The following is a 15,578-nucleotide window of genomic DNA, read 5'->3' as shown; positions in this document are numbered from 1 at the left end:
GAGGCCCACGGGCTCAAAAAAAAAAACCCTCCCCAAAAAAAAAAAAAAAAAGAAAGAAAAAAAAACCATAATCAAGTACTGAATATTTGTGCCCTAAAGATTCATGTTGCAATAAATCCTAACCCCAGTATAAAACCATGGGGTCGTTGGGCAAGAGTTAGATCATTAGAACAGAACCTTCATTGAACATCTTAGCACTCTTATAAATAACACAGAGTTCTCATGCCCTCTTTGCACTATGTAAATGTATAAAGAGTTATCAGTCTGCAACTTAGAATAGAGTCTACACCAGGACTGAGCCATACTGGTGCCCTGATCTCAGCCTTCCAGCATCCAGAACTCTGAGAAATACATTTCTATTGCTGATAAGCCATTCAGTCTATGGCATTTCACTGTAGCAGCCTGGACTAAGACACTATCTAAGAGAGAGGGCAAAAGTAGCAACCCACATAGAAGACAAAGGGAATAAGAGATTAAAAAAGAGGACAAATTCAGCCATTCAGAATAAAAACGACAAAATTACCTTCAAAAGTAATTCTTGCTTTTCCATTCTGGACCGCGTTGGGTCTACTTGTTGGTCTCTGCGATCTGAAAGTTGACAACTTCTTTGCGTCCGGGAGGCTGCTCCCGGCGACGCTGCAATTGTCACCATGCCACAAAACGAATATATTGAATTACATCGTAAACGCTATGGATACCGTTTGGATTACCATGAGAAAAAGAGAAAGAAGGAAAGTCGGGAGGCTCATGAATGTTCAAAGAAGGCAAAAAAGATGACTGGTCTGAAGGCTAAGCTCTATCATAAACAGCGCCATGCTGAGAAAATACAAATGAAAAAGACTATCAAGATGCATGAAAAGAGGAACACCAAACAGAAGAATGATGAAAAGACTCCACAAGGAGCAGTACCTGCCTATCTGTTGGACAGAGAAGGACAGTCCCGAGCTAAAGTACTTTCCAATATGATTAAACAAAAACGGAAAGAGAAAGCAGGAAAATGGGAAGTCCCTCTACCCAAAGTTCGAGCCCAGGGAGAAACAGAAGTGTTAAAAGTTATTCGAACAGGAAAGAGAAAGAAGAAGGCATGGAAGAGGATGGTTACAAAAGTTTGCTTTGTTGGAGATGGCTTTACTAGAAAACCACCTCAATATGAACGATTCATTAGGACACTAATGGGCTTACGTTTCAAGAAGGCCCATGTAACACATCCTGAACTGAAAGCCACCTTTTGCCTGCCAATACTTGGTGTAAAGAAGAATCCCTCATCCCCACTATATACAACTTTAGGTGTTATCACCAAAGGTACTGTCATTGAGGTGAACGTGAGTGAGCTGGGCCTTGTGACACAAGGAGGCAAGGCTATTTGGGGGAAATATGCCCAAGTTACCAACAATCCTGAAAATGATGGATGTATAAATGCTGTTTTACTGGTTTGATAGCAGTTGCATACAAATAACTCCTTCTAATTTTGAAGATGATACACCATCTGGAAAACCATCATGACTGATGTTTCTGAATATAGCTGGTCTTACATGTCAGCAGTCATCAAAAGATTATTTATTAAATTGTACAAAAACATTAAAGTGGCCTGGTTTTACAAAAAAAAAAAAAATATCCCTTTGACGAGTGGGTTGGAATTGGCTTAAACTGAGGGGAACCACCCCTGGAACTGGGTGAGACAAATGTGATTGGAAAGAGGGACATGAAGGAACTTTTTGGAAGGATAAATTCTTGTATATTACAATTGGGGTGTTGTTTACATGATATTTTCTCTTATAAAAATTTATGAACTCTAGACTTCAGTACACTTTGGGGACCCGCAGATGGTACAGTGTTTACGTCGCTGGACTTCCACATAGCCAACCACAGTTCAAGTCCAGGACCTGGTAGCTTCAAAATCATGCCAGCACGTGCACGCATGCCCAATGTTCTGGGAGGAGAATGGAGGAGAATATGGCATGATCACACTCTGGGGGGTGTTGATTTTTCACTTTCCCTCTCACGTGTCTGTCTCTCTCTCCAGTGAGCGCATACGTCTTAAGGCAAAAACCTCCAATAAAAACCCCACAAAAACTGTACACTTTAATAAATTATACCACAATTTAAGCATAGAAAAATTAAACCAATGATTATGACATACTTGGCTAATGCCCATATGCTACAGTGTGTTGAAAAGAAAGTAACCTGAAAGAGAAAAAGCACACCTTACTGCCACGGCAGGCACGCACTCCTAGCAAGGCTGAGCAAAACTGGGAGAGGAGCAGCAGGCACCGTCGAAGGGCTGGGCTGCGGTGCTTCCTGTTGTAGGGAGCTGAGTCTCTTCTGTAATGTGCTTAATTATTTCTAATTGTGCAGTCAGCTAATTACAATCATTAGCCATGCTTTAGTTCAACAGGGCTGGGAATTCCTTGGATTTTCTCGAGTCTGGTGACTTCCTCAGATGATGGCCTGCACTGGTGACTCCCTGGGGCTCCCAAACTGATCTGTGTGGGGCAGGTTTCACCGTGGAGTATGGGGGGACGTGACTATTCTCGGAGCCAGTGAGTCACGCGTCTCAGCCTCTGAGGACAGCAAGAGCACTTGGCTCCACGGTGGCAGGCTCTCCACGCACGACCCAGCCTCGTTTGGTCCTGGTTAAGCGTGTTTGGAAACGGGGTTATCCTAGCAGCACTGTTTGTAATAGCCAAAGAAGAGAAACCATCTGCCTGACGGGAACCTGGCTAAGTAAATTATGGCTCATCCACATAACGTCACACTGGAAAAGGAAGGAAGATGCTGCCTGTGTACTGATTTGGAAATAACCTCAAGCTGCGTTGTTAAATGAAAGCACAGGACGGTGTGTTAGTACTGCCGTTTGTATGGAATACGAGTGTCGGTTTGGGTTTGGCTGTAAATGTATAAAGACACTCCCAAAGAGACGAGGAAGTCAGTGGTTGTGTTTGTGTGAGTGTGAGGCATGGGGGCTGCGGGGCTGGTTGGGAGAGGGATGGAGTCGGGGAGACTTCTCACTGCCAACCATTGTAAAATGGATTTTTTGAAAAAAGCATGATTTATTTATTTAATTTCATCTGTTATTATCATTTTTCAGTTGGACTAGAGAAAGAGAGAGAGAGAAAGGGAAAGCGAGAAAGCAAGCCACTAGGTCCAGGAATCGAATCGCTGTTGGCCATGTGGGAGTCCAAGCACCTCAACCATCGCATCACCCCCTGGCTTGATAAAACTGATTTTTAAAAAAGTATATTTACTTATTTTTCCCCCCACGAGCTATCACTCCCAATGGAACCCTGACGCTATTGTCCACCCCATTTTAGCTGGATCAGGGCACATGAGTGCCTGGCATACTCAGGGAGGTCTCCAGACTTGAACTAGAGATCTTTCTGTATGTCCCAGCATCATGAGATGGTTGTGTTTTATTGCTGCACCACATCCATCCCATAAAGTCAATTTTATTTTTTTGAGAGATATTTTTTGCTATAGGGCATGTGTGCTCACTGGATAGACAGAGGCAGAGAGACAGAAAGTGAGAACTCACCCCAACAGAGGAGATGCATGCCGCAATCCCCTCTCCTACATTCTCCTCTTGAGACTATGGGCACGCAAGCACACCCACCCAGCGTGAGTTTTAAGCCATTACACCAACTGCTGGCCACTGGGTCTAGGACTCGAATTGTGGTCGACCACATGGGAGTCCAGTGACAGAACAATTATGCCATCTGCTGGTCCCCCCAAATAAATTTTTTTAATAAGCAAATAATGAGAGGCAGCAGGTGGCATAGTGGTTACATCACTGGCCTCCCACGTGGCTGACTCTAATTAAGAGTCGCAAACCGGGGGCTTGAAAATCACGTCAGGCACATGTGTGTGCATGCCCAAGATCTCAAGAGGAGAATACAGGGGGATTTTGGCGTGCCCATGCCCCCTGGAGTGGGTTATTTCTCACTTTCTCTCTCACTGTCTCTGTCTCTCTCCAGTGATCACATGCATCCTAAGGCAAAAACCCTCCAAAAAAAAAAAATCAAATAATAATACTGGAATGGGCATGAATGTCCATTCAGGGGCCCAAATCAAGTCCCTGCCACTTGCCCCAAAAGACACAAGGTTTTGTGAGAAAAGACTCACTGAGGCCAGTGCCAGGGAGAGGGCAGACCTGAGTCCATGGCTGTCTCCCAGTACTGGGCAAAATACAAGGCTTGCCTAGGGGAAGAAACAAAGGGCAGGTTATCTAGGAAGCTTTTCTTCCGCAGAATCACAAGGGGACTGGCAGCCTGAGGGAGTGGCCATCACACTTCCTGGGGGACAGTTTCAGTCTACCTGGGCCTGAAGGGCAGGGCAGGACAGGGTTGAATGACCGGTTTCCGTTTTCTCCAAGAGGCGTAAAGATAAGGAATTGGTTATCAAAGCACCAGAAGCAAATGGAGTCAGTCAGGACGATCCCTAGGTCCTGGTTTAGAACGAGGTGTGCCTTTGTAATTTCTTAAAGTTGATAAAAACATCTCAGACGGTCATGTGAAAGGGAGCCAGTGGAGTCTAGGCAGATTTTCCTAAGGTTTAATCTGTTAAGATGGACTCTTAAAACAGTGTAACATGGTCACTTTGGTTCTCATATGATCCAGTTACAGTAAGTGTATTTATTTTTTTAAAATAATTATTTATTTAGTTAATTCCACTCATTAGTATTATTTTTTAACTTGCCCAGAGAGACACAGAGAAAGGAAAAGGGAAAGGGAGAAAGCAAGCCACCAGGTCTGAGACTCGAACTGCGGTTGGCCACGTGGGAATCTAGTGCCCTTAACCACCATGGCACCTGTCAGCCCCAGTAAGTGTATTTATTACCTAATGAAATCCTTAAATAAATTAATTAACACCCCCCCTTTACTTTAGGTTTTTGCAGTAGGGCACGTGTGTTGGAGAGAGACAGAGACAGGGAGAGGGAAAGTGAGACATGAACCTCCAGGTGGGATGGACACGCCATAATCCCTTCTCCTCTATTCTCTCAGGATTTTGGACATGGTTACACATACCCCCTCCTCCCCATGATTTTCCAGCCACAAGGCCCATGACTCAAACTACACAGATAGACATGTGGGATCCACTGTTGTAACCTCCACACCACCTGTTGGCTTGGTAAGTGTATTTATTTTAGCTTTGGCTATAGGGCGTATGTGCTTACCAGAAAGAGAATGAGAAATCACTCCCCAGAGGGAATGGCCGTGCTGCAATCCCTCCTCCTGCATTCTCCTCTTGGGATTTTGGGCACACACACCCAGTGTGATTTTCAAGTCAACAGGTCTGGGACTCCAATCACCCAGTTGGCACGTGTGGGCTCATTTTGCCTTAACCTCTGCACCACCTGCTGGCCCACATGACTGGTTTCAAATGCCACAGAGTTTTACTTTGTTATTCCTAACTACAAGTTTAATACTCCAAATGGCTCAGGAATCAGTAAGACTTCTAATGTTGAAAACAATTAGGGAGTGTGGAGCATGAAAATGATAATTCTTCAAATGCACCTCAGGACATTTTCTCCCCATCTGAGAGTTGTGCTCGGTGAATTTCTTAGACGGTAAATTAAGGTGGGCTGGCCAGTGCAGTGATAATGCACCTGGACCCGTGTGAGAAAGGTCTAGGGTTTGCTTCCTGGGACCTCCCTGGGCATGCCAGGTGCTGTGCCCATGAGCCAGGCCAGGAGACTAGCAGTGGGTAAAGGTGTTGGGGACCTTGCTGGGAATGCCTTTCTCTCCTTCTCATAAAAAAAGATTATATTGTTATTATTATTTACTTTGTATTTTGTGTGAAGAAGATGAAGGAGAATTTGGATTGTGAGGAAGGTCTGTGAATGTCTGCGCAGAGAGGAGCACCCACCAGCACCCAAGTCCTAGCTAGAGAAGCCACAAAATAGCCCCTATTCTTGAAAGAAATCCATTCCCTATGCCCAGGAAGAAGGGAGCTCAGGATTCTGTTCTTCTGGGACCAGGCTGGATAAACTCAGGTCAGACGTCCGAGAAGCCAAGCTCCAAGTGGTCAACAAGGAACTGTGGTTAGGTTCACTTCTGGATTTCATCATACCAAATTACCCTGACCCCCCAACTTTAGGCATCAACATAACCCTGTCACCTTTAAATTTCTCCAAGTAATAATAGAAGCGATGTTCAAAATTAAATGTTAACATCTCCCTCCCCCTAGAGTCCCAGAAAAGGGGACAATCTTTTGGTCTGAGTATTTCATTTTAGAAAAAATTCAGCAAATTGTTATTTTTCTCTTTTCCCCAAGGACCACTAACGACTCTGGACAGAGCTGCAGACCCAGCGTTTGTAAATCATGGGTGGAACGGCCAGCCCTTGACTCCAACCTTCATTCTCTCACGGGGCAGAGTGAGGAGCAAGGAGGACAAATGTGTTTACTGGTGGTCCTCACTGGACTGCCCGCCGAAAGGCCAGCCGATTGAACCGGCCGCAGCTGCTCTGCTTCCAGCTCAGCTCCTTTTGCGGGTAGCCTGTCCCAGGTTGTCACCGAGGTGCAGCGGGCGACCACAAACGCCTCCAGTGACCTCTCTCTTTACCCTTGCTCCTAGCTCCGCCCAGCCTGCGGTGCCCCAGCTCGCGGGCTCGGCTGGTAAAGCCTCCCGTTTCCAGGAGAAGAAAGCAGGATCAAGTAGGAGGGGACGACGTACATGGAAGTGCAATCCGCCCTGCCTGCCACGCTTTCCCCTTCTCCAAGGGCTTTTTGTGGAAACTGGGAAAGGGATCCTCTGCACCTAGAGGGAGAGCAGTGAGCAGGTCTAGCCCGGAACTCCTCACCCGCTCCTTCCAAGCCCTCCGATCCTTCCAAGCCCGGCACTCCCAGGCCCGCTGGGCGCCCCCGAGAGCACCAGCAGGGAAATTGCAGCCACAGAGCTGCGCGGCGGAAAAGGGCCAGTTCACAGGGCGCACGCGCGCGGCCCTACAGCCTGGCCTTCGGCACTGCTTTCGTAACTGGGGAAAAGGGCCTCTGGGAGGTGGAAAGGAAAGACCTGGGCCCTGCCGCTAGGGCGGCCTCCCATTGGCTCCGTTCGCTCCGCCCTCGGTTCCGATTGGCTGTGAGCCGGGAGCACGGGCCGAGCACGCTCCTCTACGCCTCGCGGCGTTCGGCCGGTGTCAGAGACACAGCCAATGGGATCGCCGTAGGGCGGGGCCAGCCGCGCTGGGCCTCCAGGGCTCTGGCTAGTTGGTAAACAGATGCGAGGCGCGTGCGGGGCGCTGTGGCTGCTGCGAGCACGCAGAGGCGGCGGGAAGGCGACCACAGACCTCGTTTCCTGCAGCTGCAGCCAGGTAAGGTTGCCACCCACTGGCGCCGCATGCTCAGACTGTCTGGCTTCGGCCAGAGCTGGGCTCAATGCCTGCCTGGGCCCTTGCATCCTCGTCAAATGACAGCGCAGCTTCCCCTGTGCGACATTTATTCGTCACGAGGGTCAGACGCGTTTGGCGCGCACCAGGAGCAGTGTGGAGGATCCCATCCCCATGCTCTCAGCTCGCGGGGCCTGACTTATCGCGACCACCAGGGCCACGTGCGGATCCTTAGGTCCCAGGACCGCGCCCGCCTGCTTCCGTGCCACTGCTGCGTTTCTGCCTTGCGTTCTCATGATAATGATTCTCTTCACTCCCAGAGCTCTCTGCATTGTGTCTCGGGGGCTCTGACTTCCGCGGGCTGCAGGCTTGGGTCCGATCTTTGACTCCATTGACCCGAGCCAGCTGTTGGGTTTCACAGGTGAGGGTTTTGGTGGAACTTGGAAAACCAGGCCGTTTGTGATTCTTTCCTCCGTTGGCTTACCTGAGGTCCTTCCTCCTACTTCTCTAAACACTGGGGGTCCTGTGAGTGGCTTGGGCTTAGTTCCCTGAACTCGGGCCTTTCCCTGACTCATTACCACTCTGCAGAGGCAACAGCTCCGTGCCAAACCCAGCGTGGTTCTCCTCTGTGCCTTAGGTGATGGGAATGCTACAGGGGCAGGGGCAGGGGCAGGTGAGGGTCCTGGGACCCTGCACTTCAGTGAGCGCTGTCAGGCCCCTGAAGGTGAGACACTGTCAGCCAAGGTTGGGCTGCACCTGGTGAAACAACCATCCACGATCACTTGGGCCTTGGCTGTACACGATGGGACTAAGGGGCAGGTCATGCCCAGGCCTACCTCTCTGCCAAAGGATTTGAAATGCGTTGATGCCAGCCTCCCAGTTGCCACACTGTGGATGCGTGTGCCATCCTGACAGAGCTGGCAGGAGGCTGCCCCTTTTGGAGGAAAACCCTTTTCCTGAGAACGGAGGAAAGGAGGGCTGGGGTTTTCAGGAGAAGCATCTTAAGGACCCGGAACAGACTTGATTGAGTGTGTCGTTTAGCCTGTGGACAATGCAGAATTGTTAGAGTAGGCCTGACCTCGGACACCTGAAAGGAAGAGAGCCAGGCAGTTGGTGTGTCACCCAGGACAGAGTTCCCGAACCTCTGGACAAATGGCATTTGGAACCCGTACTCCTTTGCTGTGGGGGCCTGGCCTGTGCATTGTAGAGCCAGTATTCCTGACTTCTGTCCAGTAGACTAGGGCCACCCCGGTTGTGACACTCAGACATCTCGACGTTTGCTCTGAAGGACACAATTGCCCTTGGTTAAGAGAACCACTGAGGTAAGACTCTAAAAACGGTCCCCCTGTGCTGTCAGGGGCCTCTCTGGGACCTGCAGGTGAGTGAGAGGTTCAGGCAGAAGACAGTGTTGTGCCCCTGCCCTAAACAAGCGGCAGAAGCTGGGTAGTTGGGCATTAAGGAGACCTCACCTGTGCACCTGGGACAGCCGTGAAGCCTGCCAGTGGAGATGGAAGGGAGAAACCCGGGGGCATTTGCTGTGTCTGCGGGTGCATGGCAGTGACAGGCTGGGTTTTGTGCAAAGGAGTGAAAGACTGACAGTATCTGTCTCTGGGAACTTGCAAGACTTTGGGGATTGCCCATTACGTAGGTATGGGCCAGTTTTTAAATAGTGAGCAAACTAGTTTAGGCTGCCTGTAATGCTGGTCAGGTATCCACAAGTGCCTTTTCCAAGACGATGCCTTACTCTTCCTCAAATGTTGCTCAGACATCTCTGTGTCTCATGAGGTGGGAGGGGCCAGGCCTGTGGCTTTAGAGAGTGGCTGCATTGCACACGTACTTGTGTATTCACAGGCATGATCTGCCCCTCCAGGAGTGAATAGTGCCCCGTGGACATGTGTGTAACTTGTGGGGTTCTTTCATAGTTGATTAAAGCACCAATGTCAAAGACAGCCATTCTTTCTGTGCCAAGAAAGATGCTTTACTTCTGAGTCTAGATTTTGCCTTCAGAATTTATGCCCCAAACTTCTAAGTCCCAAACAGACAGGCAGGCAGAAAAGCTGAAAAACTGTGATTATTACACAGGGCAAGGAAAAATACCCCAAGGCCCAACGATAAATTTCTCTTTCTTGTTGTTGGTTGATCCTGTGGGGATTTGTCAGGATTTTCCTGTAACACTCCTTGGTCTATTGGGGTGTCTTTTGGGTACTCTTTGTTGCCTGTTGAAAAGAATCAGGAAGGGAGGTCACTTCTGCATTCTCAACAAGAAGTTTAGAGAAGTCTATTATTGGGAAGCTCAACACTTGGCAGGATAATTTTCCACCGTCAAGAGCCGTGGACACTGAGTCATTATCTTTGTCAGTTGAAACAAGAGCTGAGTGCAAAATTAGTCAGGAATATTTAGACAGAGGGTTGTCTTGATTTGACAGTGGCATCTGGAAATAGTTCTAGCATTCCTGTTAAACAACCCCCAGGACCTTGGGATAACTGGTGGGTGTAGGGCAGTGTGAGGGTCCTGCCCCTTTCAGAATTGTACCTGTGGGAGGGGTGGGAGCCCAGGGAGATGGTTCTTGAGAAGAGAGGGGGACCTGAGTCCTAGGTGGTAGGGGGTGGTAGACCTGAAGCATAGACTCAAGAAAATTTATGTGGGTGAAATTTCCAGACTAATTGACTGGTTGGATACAGGACCAGGGCAGGGGCTGGCTAATGATGTTATTACTGAAAACAGGGTGCAGAAGGAGGAAGAGCTGTTAAGGGAAGATGGTGTTGTTAGTTTAGATGAGATGGGATGAGGTGCCTGTGGGACTATTTTTTCCCATAGTTTTAGAATTGAAATATGGTTTGCATACTGTAAATTCATGTGGTAGTGTGCAGGTCTGCAGAGTTTGGCAAATACATATCATTATGTAACCGCTGTCATAGTCAGGGTATGGGACCAGTCCATTGCCATCTAAAATTCCCCTGCGCCCTTCCTAGTTGCCCATGGACCACCGATGGGGTGAGGTTCTGGAGGTGGCTTACTTGGCTGAGAGTACCGGCCCGACCTGAGGACAGGGAGGCATCAGCAGGAGCCCAGCTGGTACAGGCAGATGTACAGGGAGGCTCGAGGGCCAGCGGGTAGGTGGAGGACGAGGAGCTGGTGAAGGAAGCTGAGGAGATATGGGCCCCATAGGAAACCCTGACGAAAATGGAGGTGGGGGCGGACTGAGGACACCCCCTGACTCCAGCAATCAGGGGTGGCTGGAGGCCAAGGCAGACAGCACATGCCGAAGGAGCAGAAAGACAGCAGGTGCACTCTGTCCTGGGGAGACGTTGGCTGTGGCCAGAGGCTGGCAGAGGAGCGGAGTCGGCAGGAGGGGTTTATATTTGGTATGTGGGGAGAGCTGGGGTGGGTGTGTGGCTCGGGGGGGAAGACCTTGTGAAAGGAGAGTGAAGACCAAAGAAGAGAGAGGTCCTGGTCATGGGCAAGGTGCTCTCCAGGGAAGGAGAGAACTGGTCAGTGTGGGAGGAGAGAGAGGGTAGGAAAGGCTGGGGAAGCGTCTGAGACAGGGACAAGAATCTGAGGGTGCCCACATTTGATGGCCCCTGTACTGGGGAAGCAGAGGTGTGCCGTGGAGAGTGAGGTGACGGGGACAGGGTGGGCTGGGTGGGGCTGCAGAGAAAGCCCGGCCTGTGCTCTGTCGTAGGTTCCCCTTAGTGCCCTGCTCCTGTCACCCTCCGAGGGGCTGGCTGTCTGCCACAGGAGTGAGCGAGTGTGAGAGTGTTAGCACGTGTGAGCGGAAGGGAGGTGGGGAGGTGTTCCCCGGCAGTCTGAGAAGGACCAGGCCTTCCTCTCACCACCTCTGCTTTGTTCACTGGACCTTCTCGGAGGTGTGTTTCCTGAGAGAGCGGCTATAGGATTTCCAGGTCTGCCTTGGTGAAGACAGCGCAGGTGGCATGGGGGTGTCTTTCCCTCACCTCTCGCTATTCTCATAGAATGTCGGGAAGGGTCAGTGCCTGAATCCCTTTGAGCACTGTTCTTTCCGGACCCCAGTAAAGCCCAGTTTTCGGAACACCCCTGTGTGCTCTCCTTGTGGACTTGTTGCGCTCCAGGGAGCAACAGCCCTGTCCTCCCCTCTGGGAACTGGGGATCATCTGGGTCAACCTTCTCTTTTTACACACGAGGAAGTGAGGAAAGGGAGGCCTAAAGGAGAGGAGCGGTGTGCCCGAGGTCACCTGTGCTCGGTGGCCGAGCAGAACCTCATCATTGCATGTGGTGTCAGGAAGTAGAGGACCCAGAAGCAGTGTCCCTGCCATCGCTAGGCTGGATCAGGGGCCCCGGGGGCCATTCACATGGAAAGGCATGGTCAGATAAAGCCCTGAGCCTGGGGTCAAGCCTGGTGTTCTCTGCCTGGCACATTTTCTGTTTGGCACTGTGACCAGCTTGGAGGAGGGTGAGAGCAAGAGCAGATTGCCCTGTGAGCCAGGTGGTTACTGTTCGACAGATGCTGGAGCAGACACCTCAGCTCTTTCTGAGACTGAAAAAAAAATCTGTGGCCCTTGCTGCCTGAGGTGTTTACAGCCAACATTTGGTCCAGCAAAGGGCTGGACACTTGTCCCAGTAGGTGTGCCGTGTCTCAGGGCAGATTTGCCTTCTGAGGATCCACTGCCTGCTCTCTTTTCTCCCTCTCCTACCGTTTCAGTCTCCTTATAGACAAGGGACGGGCAAAACAGAGGAAGCCGTAGAGTGATGGCATCCCCACGCTCCTTCCCTGCGTCTGCGTGCCCACCATGAGCGAGCTTCTCAAGGCGGCTTGGAAGCTCGTCCCACTGCGCTCTTAACAAGAATCGCTCTTTAACCAGGGGTGTTGCTACTGCCCTGTTACAGTGGTGCATGCTGGGGGGTCAGTGTGGTTGTGGACAGAAAGAACATCTTGCTGGTGCTCAGCATCCCCCATTATCTTGTTCTGGGTTATAGATGAGGGGACTCAGTAAGCTAGGGAACACCTGGGGACCTGGGCCTGCCTCAGTGACTCACATAGGCATTAAGCTCCTGGTGTGTACCAGGCACAGTGCTAGGCCCTGTGGGGACACAGAACTGGGAAAGAGAGGTCCCCTCTGTCCAGGAGCTTATCAGGCAGTAAAGGCCACAGGCCAGGTACAGAGTCCTTCAGGGCATTATAAGGACCTAGGCTGAAGAGAGAGGAAATTTAGAGGAAAGGATGTGACTTGAGTGGGAGGTTTACTAGTCTAGCAGGATGGGTTGAGTCCTAACAGGGGAAGCTGTATCCCGAAGGAGGGAACAGCACATAGAAGTAGGACACGTGGATGTGCATGGCTGTGGGGAGAGGTCTCTTCTGGCTGGCGTGTGGAGGCCTGGAAGGAGGTGGGGGAGGTCACTACAAAGGCGTCTTGGGGCCTGGCAGCTAGGCCTGGGCTGATGACTTTAGTTCTGGAGTTTCCTCAAGGAGAGCAGAGATCAGCAGAGAAGGCCTGTCATTACTTCTCTCCCTACTGAGCCTCTTCTCCTCGCCCTTGGTAATGAGACAGCTGTCTGTCTTGGTTGTCCCTGGTCTGGGTTAACTCACGGGTTTGAGAAGCTGTCGAGATTTTGCATTCACATGTAGGGCCATGGTGGCAGGATGTGTTGACCGGACTCTATCCCAGCGACATGTGCCGGTGTTCATGCGTGGCCCCTGGATGGCACTTGGAGGTAATGCTGAAAAGGGTTGGTCCTGGGTGTCTGTGACAGGACTGAAGGCCATGTGCCCGACAGCACCTTCTAGCTCTTGCACAACTAGAGGTGGTCTCAGTGTGGGTTCCCATCTCTTTCCACCTTTTATGTAGACTGGACAGGCTCCAGAACCAACTTTGCCTCTACTGGATGAGACCACGGGTGCTGAGGGGATGCTGCCGGGGAACTTTCCAGAGAGGGGAGTTTGGCCAGATGTCCTTTGAGAGCTTGGCTGGTTCCTAGATTCTTATGACTCATAATTTCCTGTGACAATGTAGACATATTTTCCAGGGTATGAGCATTATTTATGACTCCTGGAGACTGAGTATTGATTTTTTCGGAAGTTACTGATTTGTAGCATTTCTCATCTGCTCTCGGCTTCTGAGGCGGTATGAAGGGAGGACTGGACTCTGCAGACGGGCTGATGTGGACAGGCGTCAGGACTAGAGGGTATTTCTTAACCTCAATCAGCTTTTGTTGTCTCACCAGGGAGTGGGGATGATAGTACCTTGAGGGGCTGACGTGAGCATTGGGCATGATGTAAAGTGACAGGCACACAGACAGGGAATAATAAATGGTAGCTAATCTTTTTTTTTTCTTTTCTTGTTGTTGTTGTTGTTTTAATGTGCCAGAGTGTAGTGCGTGTGTTCACTGGTGAAAGGGAGAGAGGAAAGGTGAGAAAACATTCCTCCACGGGGGGGATGGACATGCCACAATCATTCCTCCTCCATTCTCCTCTTGGGATTTTGGGCATGCATGCACACATGCTCCCAGCAGGTTCATCAAGCCACTGGATCTGGGACTGGAACCACACAGTTGGCCACGTGGGATCCAGCTGCCTTAACCACCACACCACTGGCTGGCCCACTAGCTATTCTTCTTATTACTACTATTTCACTGAAATATGAAATACAAAGTGAAAATGTTTTGAAAGAGTAGGAATACGAAGCCTGTGTACAGTGCCCCGTATGTAGTAAGTGCGTGCTAACCAATGGCTTGAATATCGAGCCGACCCTGGGAGAGAGGCTTGTAGAGGAGCAGGGCGTATTTATACGGATGACGACAGGGCTCTGTCATCAAGAATGAGAATATGCTGTGACTCGCCTGTGGGAGGTCAACCTTCTCTTTTTACACACGAGGAAGTGAGGAAAGGGAGGCCTAAAGGAGAGGAGCGGTGTGCCCAAGGTCACCTGTGGGATGTGCCTGCACCCAGCCCAGTACTGTCTGTGCAGGGCTGAGCACACTGTTATTTTATAAGAATGATTTGGAAGTTATTCTAGAATGTAGTCCCTTTCCTTAATCTAATGATTCGCCTTTTATTTATTTATTGTAAATAGCCATTGCGTTAGCTACCCATGACATCGTTGAGCACGCACTTACTACAGTCTGGGCACCGAGCACAGGCTTCCTATTCCTAATCTTCCAAACAAATTTCACTTTGTATTTAATATTTCAGTGCTAGAACTAATTGCCACAGGCTTTGTGGCTTTAACCAACACAGATTTATTATCTCACAGTGTTGCAGGTTGGAAGTCTGAGTGGGTCTCACTGGGCTAAGACAGCTAAGATCAAGGCGTGAGGCGGCCTGGTTCCTTCTGGAGGTTTCAGAGCAGAGGTTCCCGTCCCATCTAGAGGCTGCCCACATTCCTTGGCTTGCAGCCTCTCCCTCAGGATGGCACCTTTCTAACCCCTGCTTCTGTCTCACATCCCTCTGACTCTCTTCTTCTAAGGCCTCTTGTTACATTGGGCGCCGGATAATCTCTGGGTCGGGATCGCTACCTTGGATCAGGGTCACATCCACCAAGTTTCATGTGCTGGTAACGTATCCACAGGTTCTGAGCGCTGAGACACAGACATCCTTGGAGAGCCGTTATTCAGCCGACCACGGCCACCCTCGGTATTCTGGCCTAATTAAAAGTCAGTCCCTTAAATGTCTGGTTTCACGTTAAAAGAAGTCCTCCAACCTCAGCTCCAGCGCCCTCATTCACCCTCGTGTGTGACAGTGGTTTGTGAGTGCAGGTGACACTTGTGCTTTGTGCATCGGAATCAGTCTGCGTGTGGGGAGGGCTGGGGACAGAAGGGGTCTGAGGAGTCTGAGACAAGGGCCTCCCCACAGAGATCTCAGTTTGAAGAGAAAAGACATCTGTGAGCAAGAAGATCACTTAAGAACAGGTTGGAAGATTTGGATCTGCAGATGGGAAGGCTGAAGAGGGAAGAGCCGAGAGTCGAGCGAGGGCCCCCGCAGCTCCTTGAATTCACGTGGTACCTTCACACATTTCAGGACCAGGGGTGTGTGTCCTGCTGGTCTCAGGTTCCGCCTCTCCTGAAAGAAGCCTCACCCCACGGCGCTATCCTCGCTGGTGCCCTGGCGAGGGCGACTGTCCCCCGGCCCAGCCTCTCGCGCTGACTCAGGTGTGGTACTGGGCCTGGCAGGGAGAGCAGGGTTATAAATGACAGGCCCGTCTACACTGATCTCCTTCACCTCCCTCTGATCTCACCACGTCTGAGCTTCACTCTGGAGTGTCTGTGGTGGCAGTGATGGTAAC

The 15,578-nt window shown here is 50.3% G+C and overlaps 1 protein-coding gene across 1 annotated transcript in view; it reads left to right on the top strand.

Moving 5' to 3' along the window:
- Positions 1-7,166: 7,166 nt before the first annotated feature.
- The window catches only part of COQ8A (coenzyme Q8A), a 64,478-nt gene continuing 56,066 nt past the window's right edge, over positions 7,167-15,578 (top strand). Inside the window, exon 1 of the mRNA XM_006157246.3 lies at positions 7,167-7,307. The gene's annotated coding sequence lies outside the window, so the exon portion shown is untranslated. The remainder of the gene's footprint in view (positions 7,308-15,578) is intronic.

The sequence above is a fragment of the Tupaia chinensis genome, unplaced genomic scaffold (genome assembly GCF_000334495.1).
Source record: "Tupaia chinensis unplaced genomic scaffold, TupChi_1.0 Scaffold000532_1, whole genome shotgun sequence".
NCBI lineage: Eukaryota > Metazoa > Chordata > Mammalia > Scandentia > Tupaiidae > Tupaia > Tupaia belangeri.
The sequence above is the reverse complement of the archived record's forward strand: the minus strand, read 5'-3'. Positions and strand labels throughout refer to the sequence as shown.